Here is a 21,778-nt window from a genome sequence, read left to right as displayed (position 1 = left end):
GGGCTGGGGACCACACTGGACCTCATTCCAGCTACTGCTTCTCTCTCGCCCTCTATCACAAGAGCCAGGCAGGGCAGCGGGCTCATGCGCAATCTCGCCCGGTGCCTTTGGTGCCTGAAGCCCTTGAGGGCAGGAGGAAGACTAGCACTGGGATCTCCTCTTGGATCCAGCCTGGGAGAGAAGCAGCAGAGAAAGGTAAACCAGCATTTTATATTTTATTGTCTTTATTTTCTTTTGGCCCAAGCGGGGCGGGGAAGACACCTTGCCAGAGGCTGCTGGAGAACTCTTTCCGAAGAGTGTGGTTTGGGAACTGGGCAGGAGAGATCATCTTTTTTTTTCCAAATTAAAAAAAGACTTTTAAACATTCTTATTCCTAAAGGCAAAAAAACCCCACGAGGCTTGCTGGAGAATGGAGTGGAGGTGACGTGCGAGGGGGAGGCGGGGTGCTGTGGTGGGGAGAATTGTTGCTGAAATAATTCAGTCTGTCAGGAACTTGGAGGTGGGAGGGAGGTCAGTGTGAAGCCTTTGCCAGCCCGACGCCAGCCATAGCTCTGAAGTTGCTTTCCTTTCTACTGAAGCAACTGATGTTTCCTTTACTTAACATCTGGAAGGCTTGACTGACAGGCTCTGCCGGCCCCTCTGGCATTTCAAAAGCCAACCGACAAAAGCCACTTTTCCGGAGAGGGGGTGGGGGCTGTTGGAAGAGGGAAGTGGCTGCCGTTCCCCGCTTGCCGCCTTTGGAGTCGTTTTGAGGCTGGCCTCTTTGCCCACAGAAGCCAGGAAAGGGCACAACTAATGCGTGTCCTTGCCACAAAGTGTCACTGAAATGGTAATACTTTCTGTGTCATTCTCCCACACCAATACCAAAGGGATTTAAACAGATTGATGTAAAGGGAAGACAGAAGGAGATAAAGTTCTATTAATAGCAATAGCACTTAGACTTTCATACTGCTTCACAGTCCTTTTACAGCCCTCTCTAAGCAGTTTACAGAGTCAGCATATTGCCCCCAACAATTTGGTCCTCATTTTACCCACCTTAGAAGGATGGAAGGCTAAGTCAAACTCGAGCCTGGTGAGATTCAATCTGCCAGTCATCATTCTAACCACTGCACTACCACAGTTCTTCTTTACAGTTCAGTGAGCAGTGAAAATATGGGATTAAGAATAAATACAAAAATTACCAAACAAGTACAGCAACCAGCCTTAGAATGTACAATGACGATATTAAAGTAATTGATAGCTTCTGCCTTACAGAATCAACTATCAATAGTAAAAGAAAAACAGCAATTAAGATATATGTGGTAGACTAACACTTCATGAAGTAGCTATGAAGTAAGAATATCATTAGTAGCCAAAAAAAACAACAAAGAAAGGGAAAATCAATCAATTAATACAGATTTCTCCCTTGAAGTACAAATGATCAGGGTCAAATTATCCTATTTTGGACAGGCTCTCTGGAGAAGTCTATCATGCTAGAAAAGATGGAATGAAAGAGAAGAGAATAACTAACAGCAATTGGATAGACTCGATTAGAGTGATGATGGGTATGCTATTGGAAGTTTTGAAGAAACTGCTTGGGATCATTGACCTAGAGAAAACCTGTGTGGTTGCTAAGAGTCAACAATGTCTTGATCGCACATAATAAATCAATCATTACAATCAACTAGTTTGTTTGGGGGTGAGGGAAGGGAAACAGGGAATTTATCTTGACATCCATAGCGCTCTACTTAAGTTCCTCAATTTAAATATTTACTTAGAATATTTAACAGTAAATGGTTATTCAATGTCTTCCTGTTATTTTCCGTTATAGTAAAGAGGATAGTTTCTAAAGAAAGCAGGAGTATTATATAGTAATTCATATACCGTTTTCACAGTGATGACAGAGAAAAAAAACTTCTTTCTATCCATCTTTTTGATATATCACATAATTTAATATATTTTTACCATGTTACCACTTAGCCAACTTTGCTTTAAATTAAATCCTAGGTGCTATCACAGGTCTGCAACTAAAAAGCTGTTTGATTATTTTCATTTAATTTCCATGTATTTTGGTGTGCTGAAAACAAATAAAATATTGAAAAAACTCGTAGATGTCATGATTTGCCACAACATGCAAAATTGGCTTCAAATTTATCAATTTTTTTAAAATGTTATATTATGGGTTTTTAACCAAATTTAAAGTCCAAATTACTATTAATTAATTCACATAAGTGCATTTAAGATATAAAATTTGTATTTGTATTTTGTATTTTATTGGTCTTGTATGCCGCCCACTCCCGAAGGACTCCGGGCGGCTTACAATAAACAAAGGAAGGGGATAAATAGACAAATAGACAAACAACAATTTAAAATACACAACATTCATAGTTACATTGGGGCTGGCTATTTCAACAGCCCCCCAGCCTGCTGGAGCAGCCAGATCTTAGTGGCTTTGCAGAAGGCCGGGAGAGTAGTAAGGGTCCGGATCTCCACGGGGAGCTCGTTCCAGAGGGCTGGAGCTGCAACAGAGAAGGCTCTCCCCCGGGGAGTCGCCAGCCGACATTGGCTGGCAGATGGGATCCGGAGGAGGCCTAGTCTGTGCGATCTGATCGGTCTATGGGAGGTAATTGGCAGGAGGCGGTCTCTTAGGTAAAATGCCCAAAAAACCCTTAAAGGGTTTGTCTGAGTTATGTAAAAAAAAATATAGCACTGTAAATCTGATGGTCAGCAATATATACATAAGCTAGGCAAGTTTTAAGTCTGTGCTTCTAATGGTAGAAGGGGTTAATCTTTCCTTAAGAATCCAGTGGGATGGAGTCACAGGACAGATAGCAGCATCTCTGGTCAGTGCAGAGGGTGTGGCCAGCACTGTGACGTCTCGTGTACAAACACTCTTGTGCATGCTGCTCGGGCAACAAGCTGGGTATACCAAATACCCTTGTTTTCTGTGTCTATGGGACAGTCGAGACCGACAAAACCACTGGACCAAGAAGAGTTGGCAGCCGAGGGTGCTAACAGTTGGTGAAAAAGAATGTCCTGTGAGAAACTTTGGTACCTTCCCATAAAGTTCTTCTACCACCTCTCCACATAAAATTGGGATTGATGAAGCAATTCGTAAAATCACTTCCAAGAGATGGAGAATGCTTCAAATACTTGGTCACCAAGTTTCCATGCCTGTCAGAAGCAAAATTGAAGGAAGGTGTGTTCGTCAGACCAGACATTAGAAGGCTTATAGTGGATCAAGAGTTTGTTAATACCATGACGGAATCCTCAAAAAGAAGGGTGGATTGCATTTAAAGAAGTTGTACAGAAATTTTTAGGCAATAACAAAGATCCTCACAACAAAAAGATCGTCGGAAGAATGCTGAAAGCATTTCAAGCTTTAGGTTGCCTGATGAGTTTGAAAGTGCATTTCCTCCAGTCCCACCTTGACTACTTTCCTGAAAATTTGGGAGCTGTGAGTGAGGAACAAGGTGAACGATTCCACCAAGACATTAAAGAGATGGAAAGGAGATACCAGGGAAAATGGAACATTACAATGATGGCAGACTAATGTTGGATGCTTCAGAGAGACATTCCAGATGCTACTCACAAGCATAAATGCACCAAGAGGAGCCTCATAAGGAAGAAGAATCGAGTTTAGTGTGTGTAGGTGAGCTCATTTCAGTTCAAAAAAGATTTTCATAAAAATATTGTAATAAAACTTTAATTTTATAAGTCTATTTCGATTTATTTTGAGGTATTGCCTTATTTAACATAGTAACCTAAATTGTCAGGAAACATGATGTCTATGACAAAATGGAGGTCATTTTCAGATTCAGCGCACCAAAAAACATAAAGATTACATGGAATAACCAAAACAATTCTCGAAAAAATTTTTTTTTGCAGACCTGTGAATCTTTTCCCCATAGGGAATTTGTTTAGTCCCTTAACAATTTTCATAGCTCTTCTTTGCTTTATCTGTATAATCTAATTGAACTTGTTTTTTTTTAGAATGTTCTATTTTATATTTCCACTTAAAATCAGTCTAATGTTCCATGCCTTCATTCATACGCTTACTCACTTGGAATTAGATCTCAGTATATTTTTCATCTTGTCCATTTCATTCACTTGTTCATGAGTTATATACATAACACTATTCTATTTGTGCAGATGCTGGGAAGGTGTTAGAATTAGATGCCTTTTACAATCATGTTTTCCAACCAGCAACAATAAACCTGACTGAATTTTTAGAATGACTCACTTTCAATGTGGCAATTTGCTAAGAGTGATAAAACAAAATTTACAGTGAGTGGCAAAGTTAATTCTCTTATTTTTTTTCTTAAAGAAAGAAAACATAAATACAGTATTAAATAAAACTAATTTGAAAGCTAAATTTACACTACTATTAGGCTTTCTTAAGTAGGATTTCTCTAATGTTTAAGATATAGGGTAAGAAAATTCAATAGCAATGAGAATTCAACCTTCAGAAATCAATCAAAAGCTACTGTGGAACTCTTGTGATCAGTTTTTCTATAATTCTTTCCGCTACCATAATCATTGACAATGTTTAGAATAACTTTTTGCTATGGTTAAACAGAATATGTATAATAGTAATCCAGAACACAATATGAGGCATGGCTGTACAATTTAGCTTTACTGTTTATAGTTAAAAAAATGGGCAGAAAGCTAACAAATAGGTAATTACCCATAAAGCTACAATCACAGAAATAGATACAATAATTTTATTGGTTTATTTCAACTGAATTCTACCAAGGACAGAGAATGCTAATTCACAGATCTACAACTGGATGCAAGATCTGATTTAATTTTTTTTATTTGTTCATAAGAAACTTCAAGCATCAGAACAGCTAGGCTGTGTCAATTAACTGGAAAAACCTTTAAAGTTTAACAATTCATGTCAATAAAATTGTTGTACAAAACAGAACTGCTTCAAAGTTAGTTATATGTGTCCATATGTGCTTTTTTAGAAATAATTTTTAATTCGCTCCCATTGACTTGCCACTAATTTTACATCTAAGGTAAAGGTTTCCCTCACACATACAGTATGTGCTAGTTGTTTGCAACTATAGGGTGCAGTACTCATTGCTGTTTCAAAGCTGAAGAGCCAGCACTGTCCGAAGAAATTTCCATAGTCATGTGGCCAGCATGACTAAATGCCAAATATGCACGGAACACTGTTACCTTCCCATCAAAGTGGTCCCTATTTTCTCTTGCATTTTGTATGTGCTTTTGAACTACTAGGTTGGCAGAAGCTTGGACATGCAATGGGAGCTCACCCCATTATGCGGCGCGAGGGATTTGAACCGCCAAACTGCCAACCTTTCTGATCGACAAGCTCAGCACCTTAGCCACTGAGCCACTGCATCCCACAATTTTACATCTAGGCTCACACAAATACTGCAAATCACACATTCTTGAGACAAATCATATCCCTCCTTGAGGGACCCAATCTAGGAGGCACCTTCTTATTTGTCAGCCTGGCATGTTAAAGAAAATATAGTTCAATTCTCCAACATTCATACAGTATATGGTGAACAATGTGACTCCATCAAACCTACATCAAGACAATTATGTTATGTTTTGTTACCTTTTTCAATGTTAAATGAGTAAGATTTTTTAATTTGGATTTAGATTTTTAGATTTTAAACCCACCTTTATTATTTTTACAAATACGTCAAGGCAGGAAATGTGCCCAATATTCCTTTCTCTTCCTCTTCCTCCTTTAATATTCCTCCCCTTTCCTATTTCTTATTACCTCACACTAACCCTATGAGGTGGATTGGGATGAGACAGAGAGAATGGCTAAAAGTCACCCAACTGGCTTTCATGCCTAAGATGAAACTGGACCACACAGGCTCTGGTTTTTAGCCTGGTGCCTTAACAACTTGACCATTTTATTTATTTATTTGACTTGTGGCATTTATTTTCTGTTCACTGTAATTCAGAAGCTATCTGATTTTGAAGCTTGAAGATTTACAATACTGAAAGAAATAGCACAATTGCCTATTTTAACCATAGTAGTCCTAAAGTATACTGAAAACTTTTATCATCACCTTCAGATTAAACAGAATAGGAAAAGAACTCTGACTACAAATAGGGCAAAGGATTTTACTGAAAATTGATTTCATTATGCTTAAACCCCCTGTTTGAAAAAATAATAACAAAACACAATACCAGTGTACACTGATCATATCAAATTTAATATATTCCAAATTTAAGAAATCATGGCTAGAAGAAGTAGGTAAATATATATGCAAATATATCAATTGTGTTAGAAACATTTTCCATAAAAAAGTGTGATTGTTGCATCCCTGGCCTTGCTATTCTCTGTTTTGCATTTTCAGGGGAGAGCTTAAGAACTCATTGTTTGGTCTGACATTTGTATGCTATCTGTGTTGGTTTCATAATGAGCTTTATTCTTATTTGAACATATTTGTTTTCAATTTTTATTAGCCATTTAAGGATAATGAAGAAATAGTCAGATTATAAAGGGTTTTGAGCAGACCTTGAAGGCTACTTATAAAGGATCTTGGAACAGTATTTTTCCTGAATCCTTAGAAAATTGTATTAAGCTTTGATTCTTTTCAAGTCTATGATTCTCTGGAATAAATTACTGAGGCTGTTTCCCACTAATAGAATAGAATAACAGAGTTGGAAGGAACCTTGGAGTCCATTCCCCTGCTTAGACAGGAAATCCTACCCACTTCAGACCAGAAGTGGGTTGCCCCTGGTTTGGACCGGTTTGGGAGAACTGGTAGTGGTAATTAGGCATGGTTTGCCAAACTGGTAGTGATGGCTGGCCAGCCACACGCCCGAACCTGCCTGCTCCAATGGTCATCCTGCTACGCTTCACCACGTGCATCCACAGAACTGTCTCCTCCTGCCTAACACAGGTTCATTCACGCTAGCCTAGCTAGCCTAGCTCCTCCTCCCCAGCAGCCAGTGTCTCCTGAAACTGTCGGCATTGCAGCCGCCCCCTCTCCTTGGAGCTCCAAGCAGTGGGCTATGGCATGCACTTGTGCCTGCCCCAATGAGCAAAAGAGATGCTAGCCACAAACTGCCTGCCCGCGTTCAAACCAGTCCACCTCCTCTTTTCCCATGAGGGATCTCTGGAGGGGGAGAGTAGGTCTCTCCCAAGACCGGCTTCTTTCCTACCCTCCTGTGGTGTCAGTCTGTAGGGGGGAGGGCATGAACCATTTGGTGGTGGCAGGGAAAGCTTCTTTGCCAGCCTTGCCAGCTGGCAAAACAATTTTTTTGCTGGTTTCATGAATGTGGCTAAGTGGGCGTGTGCATGAGTGACATCAAGTTGGCCATGCCTACTCAGTCATATGTCCCCCACCTAGCCACATCCACCAAACCAGTAAACCCACCCTTGCTTCAGACAAATGGTATCCAACATCTTCTTAAAAAACTTCCATTGTTGGAGCATTCACAACTTCTGAAAGCAAGTTATTCCACTGATTAAGTGTTCTAACTGTTAGGAAATTTCTCCTTAGTTCGAAGTTAGACTCTAATGATGTATAGGTCTTCTAGCATGATTCAACCATTGTTGTGGCAATATAACATTTCACTACTTCTTTACTGTTATGTGCGTGGTGTGATAATTTGATGATACTACAGAATGCTATAAATCACTAGTGAGAAAATAGTTGTAATCAATGTTGCATCATCAGGAAATGGTATTGCCAGAAGTTCACCGCAATGCGTATTTATTGTGGGCATTTGCCTCCATAGCATTGACTGTGGGTGGGAGGAGCTTTGCTGAAACATTCTGAGATTTCCATGGCTCTAATTTGTATCTTCTGCTCTGCCAAAGTTTCAAAAATGTTAAATGACATAGTCACAGCAACAGTTGTGACAACCTGCTATATCATTCTGAACTGGAAGAGCTATCTTGCTTCACAGACTAAGTAAGCAAAACATCTTTGTCTTGAGTACAGAAGAAACCAGTGGCCTAAAAGTACAACGAAAGGAGCAGAATAAATCAACTCTCTACAACTGGAAACTTTCAAATAGTTATACCACATCGGGGGGTCCAATTTGGCCCATATCTTACTCTGCAGCTTACTTAACATGATGGATATTCAACTCTATCTATTGGCAAGTGGAAAGAAAACAATTGCCAAGTATCCTTAATTTCCACATGCTTGTAGCCATTCTTCCGCTAATATCCTAATGGTGATTTCTTTCTATAGCTCTTTTCTATGGTTAACTTACACCTGACAAACACAGCAGGACATGCTGCATTCAGTGGTCTTGGAAATAAATATTGCTCACATCTTGTTCTCCGCACAGCATGTATTTTCCTCTTTATAAGCAAGGATAGTATTTAGGGGTAATTTGTTTTTCTGAAACTGTTAACTACAGACTTCTGAAAATTTAATCCACTTGTTTTTCACTTTCTTTGGGCTGAAGCAGTATCATCAGCCATGTCACATAATAGTATCGGACAGAGGTAACTAGGCATGACATTTGTAGTGATGACTCATCAGCCTGGGAAATTCTAAATGACATGCATTGCTGAAAACAGCTCTTACAATTAATGTGTTTTTCAAGCACATCACATTGAGACTTTTCTGGTGATCAGGGGTAGTTAGGAATGGGTGAAAATAAATTAACTCTTCGCCATTTCCATGGATTACTGAAAACTAGAAATCAATCTGAGGATCACTCAACTTTCAATTAACATAAAAATATACCCCTTAATGAATGAAAATGCAATAGGCTAAATGTAGGACTTTGTAGCAACATAATAGGTCTACTATGTAGATCTTCTTGTACATGATTTACTGAATTTTATTCCAAGTTATTTTAAAATATTCACTCTATTGTTTCATTCTTGTCACTGCATTGGCCTATGTATTTGAATTGCTGAATTTCATAATTCCCCAAAACATAAACATCGCTCTGAAGTTATTATTAATTGAGTGCCATTTGCTACAGAAATTGTCAGTACTTCAGAATATTTGTTGTTGCAATTCATTTCAGCATCCCCGAGGCGCATCCATGTTGAAAGGATTAACCAGTGACATCACTGTTTCCCTGGGTGAAGCCCAGTTGGGGCTTCTTTTCATGTCCCTATTAACTTCAGAATATTGAGCAAGTCACATAAAGTTCAGTAGATCTGATGCTGAAAGCCAACTGCTTTGGCTCACACATAGCATCATGCTCTTGGTGAAATGTTCACTGGTTGCTGTAAATTGCATGCCTGAAACACCCCACCAGCAGCTTTTTGTCTCTTTTTTTCTTATTTGAAGGAATCTGATGGTTATTTGTTCCACTGTAGGAGGCTTTGTCTCCTTGTTTCAGCTGTGTTTGTTGTTAAGGGAAAATTAAATATGCAAGTGCTTCTCCAAGGCCACTGTTAATTAATAGGTATACAGCAGATGATTCCATCAGTGTACATCCACCCAATGTGGAAAAATGCCCAATTGTCCTATACAGCATGTCAATACACTAATAACCTTTAAGCTGTTACTGAAGTGAAACATGTATTTGGAAACTCAATCTGCTGCTCAGTTACTTTTGAATCCATGAACTTCTCTGAAATTGTGTGCTGATGGATGATCACTTTGTCCATTTGTTTTTCAAGAAAATGTGGGCATCTTTTGGTTATGTGATAGGCAGTCATTCATACTCTGCTAAAAGCTCCAATGAAAATTTTATCACCTTTCTCAAAGCAGTTCACTCAAAAGGCTGGGTGAATTTTGTTTTCTCTTATGTTATTCACATGATCTGTGTCTCAGATAGATCAAATCAAGGTACCACATAGTTCTGAAAGAACAAGATGCCTTGATAGGTTAAGTTAAAACTATTTCTTAAATATAACCGTATTTATCGGCGTATAACACGCACCGGCGTATAACACGCCACCCCCATTTTAACACAAAAATTTGAGTAAAAATTTTTTCATTAAAATAAATGACTTGGAAGCTCGGAACTTAATGTTGGATTAAAATTTATAACATTAGAACTGAATTATAACATTAACTCCTCTTAAAAGGCAAACTTTCTTCTCTTCCTTCCTTTCTCCTTCCATCCTCTCTTCTTTCCTCACTCACTCCCTTCCTCCTTTTCTCTTCCTTCCTCCTTCCATTCTTTCAACTTCCTTCTTTTACCTATCTATCTTTTCTGTCTTTCTGCTCTTTCCATTTCTCTCTTCCTCTTCGCTTCTGTTCCTTCCTCCTTCCATCCTTTCACCTTCCCTCCTTCCTATTTCTTCCTTCCTTCTGCCTATCTACCTTCACCTTTGTCTTTCTGCTCTTTCCCTGTCTTCCTCTTTCCTCCCTCCCTTCTTTCCTTTCTAGTTCCATCTTTTCTTCTTTCCTCTCTCCCTCCCTTTTTCTTTCTTCCTTCCTTCCTCCTTCCTCTTGCCTATCAACTTCATCCTCCTCGTCTTTCTGCTCTTTCCCCTCTCTTTCCCCTTTCTTCCCACTTCCTTCCCTCTTTCTCCCTCCCTTCTTCTTTTTCTTCCTTTCTTCTTCCATCTTCCTCCTTCTTTCCATCTTTTCTCCTTCCATCTTCTCCCCCCTCCTTCTTTTCCTTCCCCCTCCCTCCTTCCTTCCTCTCCTTCCCACTCTCTCCTTGGGAGGGGTTGGGGTTGGGGGGTGGCAGCAGAGACCAAATAAAGTCAGAAAATCTTATTAAAACTTTCCTATTTGTTGGATTGCCTTGCTGCGAACTTATAAACCAAATCAGGGGAAACATTTGCAAACCGAGCCTGCTGCAAGGAGAGGCAGTCCTGCCCCAGTTTTGCAAGGAATGAGAACGGTGCTTTAAACAGAAGCAACTGCAAGGAACCGCAGACAGGGAAAGAAAGAAAGAAAGATCCTTGTAGCACAAAACCCACCTTTGCATGGTTGTGAGAACATAAACAAACAAAAAAAAAAAGCACAGCGTCCCTCCGCCCTCTGAATAGGACTCAGCATGACTCCGAGCCGGGCAGGGAGATAAGCACCTTGATTTGCATTCTCTGAGACCGTGATGCTTTGCAAGGAACATTTCCCCGGGCTTTTTGGAGATTTTTCCTTTCGTGCTTAAATAAAAAGAACGGGACTTCTTTAAAACGCCACAGCTCTTTCAGCCTAACAAAAATGCAATCTCTTCCTTCGTCCTTCTCCGTCACTAACAGCTGGGGGCTCAGAAATCGGAGTGAAAAGTCAGTCCCTCCATCTCTTCCCTCTTCCCGGATTCACTCCGAAGTTTTAAATCTTCCTTCTGTGCATAAACACTCCCTCCCTCTCCCCCTCCCTCTCCCTGTATCTGTTTGTCTCTCACTCTCTGTGTGGCTCTTTACCTCTATCTCCCCCCCTCCCTCTCTCTGTCTCTCTTGTCATTCTCTGTGTGTGTCTGTCTCTCTCTCTGTCTCTCCTCCCTCCTTGTGTGGGTGTGTATGTGTGTGGGGGATCCCTGCCACCGCGGATGGGCTCCGGACTAGTGGAGCCTCCTCTTCCTCCTTTTTAACCAGGCGATCTTTGGCTGCTACACAATCCCAAGGTTTGCAGCGCTTCAGAGAAAGAAGGCATGCGAGAAAGCCCCCCCCCCATCCCCGCTGCCTGAACATTTGAATGAAGGAGGCTGCAGGCTCCTTTGTCCTTGGCTATGCAATTTTCTTTCGTTCTCTGCTGCCCGAACGAGTGAATAAGGCAGAGGGAGAATGAAAGGAGATTGCGTCCCTTCTGTCTCCCAGTTGCTCAGAAAAGCAACTGTGGGAAGGTCAAAGTATCCATGGAGAGCGAGGCTGCTGCCGGCCGTTTCACCTTCAAGGTGAAACGGCTGGCAGCAGCCTCGCTCTCCTGCGGCCAGCGTCCGTTTCAGTAGGGAAGAAAACTTCCTTTCGCCTTCCCGGGCTTCTGCCGCCCGGCAGAAGCCCCGGGACCCAGTCAAATTCGCTGCGCAAGGTGAAACGGCTGGCAGCAGCCTCGCTCTCCTGCTGTGGCTTCTGTTTCAGTAGGGAAGAAAACTTCCTTTCATGGGCGCCGGTGAATCAGCTGGAGCAGGCAGTTTGGGACCCGGCGTATCGGCGTATAACACGCAGGCAGGGTTTAAGCTTGCAATTTTAGTTTTAAAACTGCGTGTTATACGCCGATAAATACGGTAAATATGAAAATGGTAGATAAAATGTTTACTCATTTTTCTGTTCTGGAACATAGGCAACATCTAAAACAGTCCTTTTATGAAGAAATCTTCCATTTTGTTAAGTTTATGAGTATTTAGCTTTGCAAATATCAATGTTTGAATGTGTTTTTAATTTGCAAAAGTTACTTGGGACTAAGAATAAAATAAATTGAAGATTTATTGAGCTACTATCTAACTAGCTTTTACATTTCAATACTAGCTAAATAAGCATTCAGTAAATAAATATATATTCAAGACTTAAGTACTATCTGGTTTATCTACATAATACATACAAGCATGCATACATACAAGCATGCATGCATGCATGCATGCATACATACATACATGCATACATACATACATACATACATACCAGGGGTGGGTTTCTCACCCCGTTCCAACCGGTTCGGTTGGAACGGGGCCGGCGGCGTCCTCGTGCACGCACGCAGTACACGCATACATACTAGCGTCTGTGCGATGCTCCAGGTGCTCCTGGAGGATCACGCAGGCACTGTATGCGTCCTGCGCATGCGTGGAAGCACATAACTCATCAAAACCGGGTAAGGAGCGCGGGCGGGCGAGTGGGCCCTTCGCCGTTCCCGGAAGTTACTTACTTCCGGGTTCGCCAACCAACCGGTTCGCGGGGACCGCCGCAAACCAGTTGAAATCCACCCCTGATACATACACTCTCTGTTAATCTATTCTTGAAAAGTATCTGGAAGCTGCAAGTGGTATAGAATGCAGTGGCAGGAGCAGTTCAAGATATCCCTCTGCTATGCAGAGGTATTATATGTGCCACCCTAGAGATAGAACTGTTCACACTACTGAATTCTGCATCACTTCGCTTCCAGGTCCAATTCCAGGCGTTTGATTATCACCTTTCAAACTCTTTATGGCATTGGACCAGATTAACTGAGAAACTTTCTCATCCAAATTATATCAACCTAATCCACCAAGAGATTAATCCAACAGAGACCTGGGGGCTCAGTGGCTAAGATGCTGAACTTATTGATCAGAAAGATCAACAGTTCAGTGGTTCGAATCCCTAGCACAGCGTAATGGAGTGAGCTTCCATTACTTGTTTCAGCTTCTTCCAACCTAGCAGTTTGAAAGCATGTAAAAATGCAAGTAGAAAAATAAAGGCCACCTTTGTGGGAAAGTAACAGCATTCTGTGCACCTTCGACATTTAGTCATGACGGCTACCTGACCATGGAGATGTCTTAAGACAGCTCTTTGGCTTTGAAATGGAAATGAGCACCACCCCCTAGAAATGGGAACGACTAGTACATATGTGTGAGGAGAACCTTTACTTAATCCCCCAAGCCAAGGGATACATCTGGGGCTTGAGGGTATTCCCTCCATCTTGTTAACCTTTTAACTTTATTAATTTCTTAACTTTGATTATTTACTTTTAATTTCCACATTTTAACCTTGTTCTTAACTCTGTTTTCAACACTGCTTTCAGTCAAGATTAAAAATTATTTTATGATGTTTTTATAAATCACCAAGGGTCACTTAGGTGATGTGAGTGATAGAGATCAATAAATAAAATAAATAAAATAAATATAACACTTCTACACCCCTACCTTACAGCCCAATTACACTTCATTACAGTCTGACTCATAGGTACAATAGCTCCCTAATACAGTGTTTTTCAACCTTTTTTGTGCAAAGGCACACTTTTTTCATGAAAAAAAATCACGAGGCACACCACCATTAGAAAATGTTAAAAAAAATTAACTCTGTGCCTATATTCAATATAGGTGGGTGTTTTTCCCACGGCACACCTTACACTATGTCACGGCACACTAGTGTGCCACGGCACAGTGGTTGAAAAACACTGCCCTAATAATCATAGCATAAAAATGTTGGCAATATTCTGTCCTCACTACCAGTGGTGGGTTGCGGTGGTACACCCCGGTACAGATGTAATGGAGCCTGCCTGGAGCACCAGATACCATTCCGGAACAGTGCTCCGGAGGGCCCATCCGCCCGCCCAAGTTGCTTACTTTCCTTTAAAGCCTTTGGCGGCTCCGTGCATGCGTATGGCACATACAGCACCTGCGCGATGCTCCGCTGAACAGCTGGAGCATGGCAGAGTCTTGTGGAGGCATCACTGGCAGGTACAACGCATGTACTTGAGAGACCGCCTACTGCCAATTACCTCCACGCGACCTATTAGATCTCATCGATTAGGCCTCCTCCGAGTTCCATCTGCCAGTCAATGCCGACTGGCAACTACGCGGAGGAGAGCCTTCTCGGTGGTAGCTCCGACCCTATGGAACGATCTCCCCATGGAGATTCGTACCCTCACCACCCTCCAGACCTTCCGCACAGCCCTCAGAATCTGGCTATCCCGTCAGGCCTGGGGCTAAGACTGTAACCCGCCTGAATGGTATGAATGTTGTGTTCTTAATTATGTATTGTCTTATATGTTAAATGTTTGTCTCCCCCTCCCCTTTGGGTTGTGAGCCACCCTGAGTCCCCCCAGGGAAAAGGGCGGCATACAAATAAACTTCAAAAAAAATGTGCATATCAAGCGCATCCATATGAACAATGCAGGTACGGTTGGAACGAAATCTGGAACCCACCACTCTTCACTACACATTAGTTTGTGTGCAGCTTGACATGCAGCTAAATCCACTTGTCTTACAATAAAACAGACATATGCGTAGATCTGAATGCTTTATTGAAAGAACAGGATATGGCAAAACTGTGGGAAATAGGGATACATACAATGAGCACCAAATACAAGATAGACAGTATTACTGCTGAAAATAACATTGTACTTCTGCTATCTCCAAATGCTGGAAATAAGTCTGGCTTCCCAGCATGTTCTTACTTTTCAGAGTGAGGAATGATGGGTAATGGGGTGGAGTCAGCTTCAAACAATATACTTGGTATTTGTCTCTCTGGCCACTAGATGGGGCTAGAGAGCAACAACGGTATATAAAAGTTAATTGCTGGGGTATGACAGGCAACATATAACTTTTTCTACAAATCTACATTAAAAAATTATGCCATTATTTTAGAATAAAGTCTTAGCAAGTTGTAAATACAATGGATTACATTGTAATTGCCTATAATGTATTAATAGATTAATTTTATATATCATAACTCTTTTTGTTTGTTTTTAAGAGAATGAATTTTTCTATGCAACTGAAAAATCCCGTTGCTAAACTCATATCTCTTAATGTAATCCAAGACATTATAGTTTTTCTTCATAGCTCATTGAGAACTAAAATGACCAATTATAAACAGGAGTCAAGAAGTGATAAAATTATAGGCTCTGAGAACAAAGGGTTGTATATTTTAACTTTTTAATTAAAATATTAAAAAGTATCTTAATACCTTTGAATTACTAACAGAATATTTAGGGTAATGTGTATCAACAAAAGTAATGCATATATTTTAGTTTATTCTCAAATGACTCTTTCACTGCATAGTTATTATATTTTATTAACTACTTTTGAATAGGAGCACATAACATTAGTTTTACTCCGAAAGTTTTCTTTGCAAGAGAAAGCATGTTAAATTGCAATAATATCTAAAAATATAAAAAGACATGTAGCTTATCTTTAGGAGATACTTTTTAACTTAACTTCAGATTAGAATTCTGAGCTGTTGTTTTTCTATATATACTTAACTAAAATAATATGAGAACAATCTGTTTTTTTAAAAAGTCTGAGTTCAGGAATTTATTTCCCAAATGTTTTCCAAGCTTCTCTATTCTTATTTTTTAACAAACGATATTTTCATTTTCTGTGAGAAGAACTCTGTTTCTAAAACTCAAGAAATGTTGAAAAAAAGATACATTACATAGCATTAGAAGAAATCTAATTAGCTGTACATCTTTGTTCAATAGAACTCATGTCCAAATCACTTTGCTAGGGAGTGTAGCTTCACTTTATATTAAATTTTAACAATCTTAATAATGTAAACTAAAGCTTAATGTACTTTGTAATGTTCACTTCAGTATTAAATTAAAAGAAAGCTGCAACATGGAAGAATAGCCAGCAGTAGCCATTTTGTTTTATAAAGATTTTACCAGTTGTGGGATTCAGCCAGTTTGCACCCATTTGGGAGAACTGGTTGTTAACTTTCTAAGCACTTCAGAGAACTGGTTGTTGGAAGAAATCTTATTTTGTTTTTTTTACATTCCATGGCTAACCCTGTAAGGAAGGCAGGAAGGAAACATTCTGGTGTTTATTTCCTTGCTTACAGAAACTGCCTCTTTGGTTAACCTTTATTATATTGTAATAGCTAAGGAGAAGCGCCCATCGACCTGACTGATGTTGAGTTGGCCACAACCACATGGTCACATGACCACTGAGCCACACATACCCAGCAGGTCATTAGGCCAGAGAACCAATTGTTAAATTATTTGAATCCCACCACTGGATTTTATCTATTACCTATTTAAATACTAATTGTTAGGGATCATTAAAAAGTTACATATTAAAAAGGGTGCTATAAATCAATTATGCAATATGACTGGATTACATTCAATTAATCTAAGGTGTTTTTTTTTTCTTTTTCTATTTCATTGGCATATGATCACATCTTCAGTGAAGAACTATGAGTCAAGAGAAGTTGCATAGAAATGTATAAACATTGAGCGTCTTTGATAAAAGCTTGAGATATAATATGTATTTGAATGTTCAAGTAACAAATCTTATACAGTTAGAAGATCACCCTTCCATCTATCTTTAAAAGCTACAAAATGAAGAAGAGCTGATTAGTTAGAACTAATCTTTCTTCCAAAAGATGAAAACAGAAAAATTAAACATCTACAGATATGGATGACTCAATTGTAGGAATCAATAAAATGTAATCTGTATGCTTAATGTGAAGATTAACACATTATAATGTTTTGTCCAGTATTATATCTTTACCCATGTATCACTTCTTTGTTGATATTTTATAGTAATACCTTGAGAGCAAAAGAAATTCCTAAAAAAATAAAAGGAAAAATACAAAATGATAAGCTTTTTATGATATTGCTGCAGGCTTATTTTTGTTCATAATGTTTGGGAATTCTGGCTTGTAATAACATCATTTATATTTGTGCTGAAATTATCATTCAGTGCACATTTTGCTACATTTACATAAAAGGAATGTAAAGGTTGTAGTCATAGATTTAAAATTAGAAATTTCAAGCTTCATCTTCCATTCCCAGATAAGCCCGATTTTACTTGAGACTGAAACCTTTCAAAATTTCCTGTTCATAAAATGACCCTATATATATGTATGGAACTACAATATGAATATTTATATAGGGGTAATTAGAAACACATGCTTTTGATTAATTACTGTTTTGATATACACCATGAATCATAACTAGTGTTTATCCTTACATTAACATATGATAGCTGAACTAGGAGTTGAAGTTGTATTGTTTCAATTTTATTTAATATTTATTATAGTTTGTCTTATTCCAATTGCATTAGAAATGATGACTAATTTTAAATGAAATCCTTATGGCCATTTCCATGGATTGGAGGGAGAGAGAAAGAAATATGAGTTGGGTGTGTTTTTGTGTGTGAGAGAGAGATAAATTCATTCTTGTCATGATAAACAAGGGTGATTGTTATGTTGTAACATGACCACTGGATTATATTGCTTCAGGCTGTAAGTGAGAATTCAAGGGATTAATTGCAATTCATTTTGTTAAAAAGCAACCAAATAAATTATGAAATAAATCTACTTGGGAAAAAGATCAACTGGACCAAAGTGACTAAATAATCATTTCTTGTGTATGCAACTGTATTTTCTACATTAAAACTTATGAGCATGCCCTTTCCGAGTGTATTCACTGCTTATCCCCATAGAACCATTTAATCATGTTAATCTCTTAAAAATATCTTAATAAGATTAACTATGACAGGCTAATTAGGTTTAAAACTTCAGTTCATGTATGTGAAACATTTCTGAACTAAAAAACCCTCATCATTTTTCTTCTTTTTTTCCCATAACTGTTCAACTGAACTTCCTCAAAGCTTTTACTTATTATTTTTTTTGTTTTTTCCTCTGTCCCCAGATAATATATTTATGATTTAAAGGAAAAAAAAATACTTTCGAACACAATATAAGCATAAATATTCAGATTGGTTAATTTGGGATACATAGCTTTGATTCCAGGATTTGGGTTTCTTTTCCTTTTTTCCCCCCAATTAAATCATGAAGAAAAAAAAATGCAAAGCTAATAGGGATTCCTGACTGAATAACCAAACTGATGGTAAAAATGTCTAAGAACCGCAGGCACCAGTTCTTCTTCTTCTTTACTTTGTAGTGTGACCTTAAAATAGTAATTGGAAGTTACAGCACATTAAGAATTTGCTGGTTGGTTTTAATAGACAGCTTGAGACAAAACAAACCCTTCATTAATTCTATAATCCTAATGATTTTGAATCATGAATTGCTTAATGAGATATAAAGCTTGTAGCAAATTCCCAGGAAGCAAGTGCTGATGACAAGCTAGATGACACTAAGATTTTTTTTTACTCTTGAAGCTCATTTCTAAATTTAAAGAAATGTTTCATGGATTTAAAAATGGGGAAGAATTATCCTATTCCCCCATACAATTCATAACAACTTGTTATTTCAGAGATTTTCCAGAGACAGCTTAAAATTTTTTCTTACATTTAGATAACACCTGCACATTGTTTACAGATTTATTTACTCCAATACTTCCCTTATTGGAAAACTTTGGAAGTTTTGCAAGTTAATATTAAAACTAATAGAAGCAGTTTTTATGTGATCACATATGAGGGTATCTCTGTCACTCTTAAGATTTCAGGCATTGGGAGTTTTTTTTCCTCCAGGAAGAAGTGCCAGATGTCAATATAATTTGATCAGTCTTGATTACTCCTAATGATGATTTGGAAGGGAGGTAGGGACAAAAACATCTTTTGCTCATCTGTTTCAGGGAGCAAGACAATACGGAGGAATTCTGGAAAATACAAGAATTTTTTGCAGAAAATGCAAACGTTATTTAGAAAATATAAGAAGCTTCCAATTGTTGGCCAACATTAGAATTTCTGTAACATTTCACCTCCCATTTTATACAACTGGAGGTTGTAAAAACCTTTCCCCTCAAACTAGAGTTTGAGAGGAAAGGAAAGTAGGAATACTAAATCTTGGTAGAAAATGATCAAATTATTTATAAACAAAGCTGAAAATCAGTTTAGGCTTGCATGATTTTATTTTTATTTGACTTTATTTATGTGATTATTTGTATCCCACCTTTATTACTTTTGCAAGTAACTCAAAACAGTGAATATATCCAAAAACACCTTCCTCCTCTTATTTTTCCCATGACAGCAACCTTATGAGTTAGTTGGACTAGAGCAGCAGTGAGATTCACTTACCTTCCCTACTGGTTCGCAAAAGTGAGCACATGTGCTTTCGCTCACAAGCACTGCATATGCGCATACGTATTGCGTTCTGCAATTGTGCAGTGCTCACATACATTACATTGGGCAGGGTGGGCCTCCCACAGCCACATTACTGATTTGCCAGAATCAGAGAGAACTGGCTAAATACCACTTCTGGACTAGAGAGAGTAACTAGTTTAAAGTCACCCGCCTGGTTTTCATTGCTAAGATTAGACTTCAGCTGATGATCTCCTGCTTTCTAGCCTGGTGCCATAACTTCTAGAACAAACTGGCTCTCATAAAAGGTTTACAACTTTCAAACTGGATGAAAAATGGGATTGTATATTTGACAGTTGGGTAATCTCTTCCTCTTGCCCCTCTTCTGAAATAACCACTTTTCTAATTAAGAAACAGTTTTAACAGATGTTCATGAAATTGCAGTAGATCAGCAAATAGTCATTGTCAAGCTAATAATTTTCATTGAAAATAAAACACAATTATTTCAACAATTAACTTTTTTTCTTCTCCTTCAGGCTGTACAGTAATTCATGATGGGTCTTTGATTGAAGTGATTTTCTTCAAGGAAGAGTTATGAATCCACTTAATTACTATATATCTTGCAATAGGCTGAGTATTGTTACCACCATGCATCAGTATACTGTAAAGCAAAGCAAAGATCACATGTTTACAGCTTCCCACACCCACGCTCAACATACCTTTCAAGTTTCTGAATGCTTTAACATTTTCATTGGAACTGATTACCTTCCAAGTTCAATAAATGCTAACAAGGTTTTTTTGTCATTCAGAGTTTATCATTCATTTTGTGAGACTATGGAAGTATATACTAATTTAAGCCTTGTTCATTAACTTGATTTTGTTCTTCTTGCATAAAAAAATCAGACTTGAAGCTAGAGGCAATATAATAATTACTAATGTTTGATATTTTTCTTTAATTGTTTCTAAACATTTCAGCTGTAAATATGTAATTTCCAATATGTTATCCTGGGCATAATATTCTGAAAAAATATACACCAGTTGCAATGATACAATTAATGTTATATCTAATAATATATAATTATAACCATTTAAATATGAGCCAGCAGTGTGCAGCAGCTGCCAAAAAAGCCAACACAGTTTTAGGCTGCATAAACAGAGGGATAGAATCAAGAGCATATGAAGTGCTAATACCACTTTATAATGCCTTGGTAAGGCTACACTTGGAATACTGCATTCAGTTTTGGTCGCCACGATGTAGAAAAGATGTGGAGACTCTAGAAAGAGTGCAGAGAAGAGCAACAAAGATGATTAGGGCACTGGAAGCTAAAACATATAAAGAACAGTTGCAGGAACTTGGTATGTCTAGTTTAATGAAAAGAAGGACTGGGGAGACATGATAGCAGTGTTCCAATATCTCAGGGGTTGTTACAAAGAAGAGGGAGTCAAACTATTCTCCAAAGCACCTGAGGGCAGAACAAGAAGCAATGGGTGAAAACTAATTAAGGAGAGAAACAACTTAGAACTGAGGAGAAATTTCCTGACAGTTAGTGTTGCATAGTGATGTGGGAGGGAACACAGGAGCCATGGATAAGCCAGTAGGTGTACTTTATTAGTTACAGAAGAGAGATGACAGCAATTCCAACGGTTCCAACGGTCACCAGAGTATTTATAGGCAGCAATAGCCAATCAGAGTACGCTAGCAACAGCTTCTTCTGTGTCCCAACCAATCAGGGAGCACAGAGCAGTTGCTAGCCCTTTTGAATATGACAGAACACAAATCATAATATATAACACTCCTTCCCCCCAGCTCAGTTGAAGGGGGGCAGTTTTTTATCAACTTTAGCAATTCAAAAATAATGAATACAGTAAAAGAACACGCCCAGAAGCATAGTAGTTTCAACTCCTTTTTCAATTAATTTAGTTTCCCCACTCTCCTTACCCCCCAGTGCATATTCACCATTTTATTTCGTTAATTTATTTATTTTTGTTTTAATAATTTCCCCTCACATTCTTTTTGTTTTAATAATTTCCCCTCACATTCCTGCGCATTTATTTTTGTTTTAATAATTTCCCCTCACATTCCTTTTTGTTTTAATTCATTTCCAGCATGTTTCGTAACACTGTATCGATGAAAACCGGCTAGACCGGCAGTAAGAAACAAAGTAGCAAGACGGTTTCAGGAAGGTAGAAGGCTGTTACAATGTAGCCGAATGTGTATTTGAGCTGTGGCTTGGCTCGGACGGCTTTGACAACTTGTAAAGGCAGTTCTGCAAGCCGGCAGAGGCTTAAATGACTTCAATTCGAC

This window comes from Thamnophis elegans, chromosome 3 (assembly GCF_009769535.1).
Source record: "Thamnophis elegans isolate rThaEle1 chromosome 3, rThaEle1.pri, whole genome shotgun sequence".
Lineage (NCBI taxonomy): Eukaryota > Metazoa > Chordata > Lepidosauria > Squamata > Colubridae > Thamnophis > Thamnophis elegans.
The sequence above is the reverse complement of the archived record's forward strand: the minus strand, read 5'-3'. Positions refer to the sequence as shown.